This window comes from Vigna umbellata, chromosome 1 (assembly GCF_029865625.1).
Source record: "Vigna umbellata cultivar VRB3 chromosome 1, Vumbellata_1.0, whole genome shotgun sequence".
NCBI lineage: Eukaryota > Viridiplantae > Streptophyta > Magnoliopsida > Fabales > Fabaceae > Vigna > Vigna umbellata.
This window is the reverse complement of record NC_142165.1, coordinates 51,985,394-51,987,586: the sequence shown is the minus strand read 5'-3', so window position 1 is coordinate 51,987,586 and position 2,193 is coordinate 51,985,394. Positions and strand designations below refer to the sequence as shown.

Sequence of the window (2,193 nt, the reverse complement as noted above, 5' to 3'; positions counted from 1 at the left end):
TTGACACTTGTCTTTGTGTGTTGTTGTACGTTGATTAAGGTCACGAACTTCATCAACCACTCATTGTAAGTAAGACAAGAGTTAAAAAATGTTCCATACAAGTTGGTTGAAGGTAAGTCGTGAATTTGAAAGACGTTCCCTGACCACCTTTGAAGGGCTCGACAGGAGTTGAAAAACGTTCTTTGCCGACTGGTTGAAGGTAAGTCAGGAGTTGAAAAACGTTCCCTGACCACTTATGAAGGGCTCGATAGGAGTTTGAAAAACATTCTCTGCCGACTGGTTGAAGGTAAGTTAGGAGTTGAAAAGCGTTCCCTAACCACCTGTGAAGGGCTCGGCAGGAGTTTGAAAAACGTTCTGTGTCACTTGGTTGAAGGTAAGTCAAGAGTTGAGAAACGTTCTTTAACCACCCGTGAAGGGCTCGACAGGAGTTTGGAAAAAATTATCTATTGGTTGGTTGAAGGTAAGTCAGGAGTTGAAAAAATGTTCACTAATCACTTTTGAAGGGCTCGATAGGAGTTTGAAAAACATTCTCTGCGGTTGATTGCTCAAAGTTGTCCAAGTGGTTTGTATGTAGGGTCTTGTAACCTGCACTAAAGAAAAGTAACAATTCAAATTTGAACGGTTAGAAAAAGTGTAGTCAATCAAGCCAACACATTTACTAGTTTAGACAATTAATATCAAGGTAACTTAGGTTATAAGGCTGGATGGCCAAACAAGCGAGATAATACGGTCTTCAGTTAAACGTTTGAAGACCAAAATGAGGAATCCATATTAGGATGTATAACGATTGATATGTTAATGCTTAATATCTTGTGACTTGCAAAAAAGCTGATGACGTTGGCTGTGACGGTACAAATAGGCATCACTCAGGATATGCTAAACAAGGATTGAGGTGCCAAGTTGAGGCTTAAATGAGAGCCAAGCCATTGGAGCTTGACAAGGTTGAACATATGTAGTCATATTGACCGAGCGGGAGAGAGACCAAGGTCTGCTCGAGCTATACCATGAATTACTAGCACCAGACACTTCACTAATGGAATTTTATCAATATTCTTATAAATGTCAAACCAGTATGTCGGTTTCACAGGGTACATGAATCTCAACTCTAAAAGTATAAGACTATGGAGAACAACAACCCTTAGTCGGGGTAAAAGGGAAGCAAGACCCAAAGTGGGACCACTTCCAACAAATTGGCTATAAAGGATGATATCTTCCTGCGTAGCACTATATATAGTTCTCTTCAAGATACTTATAAATAGCTTAAATGTCAGCATAAGTATTATGCTCACTTGGCTTCCCTAATGACTGTCCATAGCCAGAATAATCATATCCAACGAGATTGAGGCAAAGGTAGATGCTCAACATAAGTATTATGCTCGTACATCTGACCAATATCAGTTACGTTATCGTGGGAGTAAAGGACGACAAACTTAGAGGTGGGGTGGCGAAGATCTTTGTGCGTCGGCGGTTGAGGAAACAGAGAACCTCCACGTTCTCACAGTGCGAGAAAGGCTCCATGAGCACCAGCCTTGTGGCCTCCTCCTTCACCAACTTGTACGATGGCGGACTCGAAGGGAGAAACACCAACTTTGCCGCCATTAAAGAAGTCACACCACCAATCTTCTTCTTCCTTCGAAAAACTCACTCACTCACTTCAATGGCTTCGATTCTCACATTACACAATGATAGTGTTGGGGTTAGGCAACCAGGTAATTGTTTTCCATTGTACTATTCTTTTGGTTCCTTGTAGCTATAGGGGATGTTGCTCAGGTCCATTATGGGCACCAAAATGTTTCGAGTAAGGGGTTGAGGTTCCTTATTCAAAGCACTCCAAGCTATCCTGAAGACCGGGTGGGCTCCCTAATGGTTTTCTATCATTCAAGTTCTCTCTCATTCTTGTTCAAGGCATGTGAGAGATACTCTCACTCTGATGCACAAGTCAATGACTTTACATAATAATATTATAATAAAGATAGTAAATAGAATTATTTATCTGACCTACCATGTCAAACATATTACAATGAGTTTACAATTAGCTCTTACCAATTAATTACCAATAAATGATTTTTATTATTTATATTAATTTTCAATTAATGACTATTATTCTTATTAATTATTCTTTAATAACTATTATTATTATTCAGATTAATTATTAATTAACTACTCATCTATCGATTGAACATTTCTTAGACG

The 2,193-nt window shown here is 39.1% G+C and overlaps 1 pseudogene; it reads right to left on the bottom strand.

The window, feature by feature from the left end:
• Positions 1 to 956: 956 nt before the first annotated feature.
• LOC124835350 (uncharacterized) lies at positions 957 to 1,894 on the bottom strand (annotated as a pseudogene).
• Positions 1,895 to 2,193: the final 299 nt, after the last annotated feature.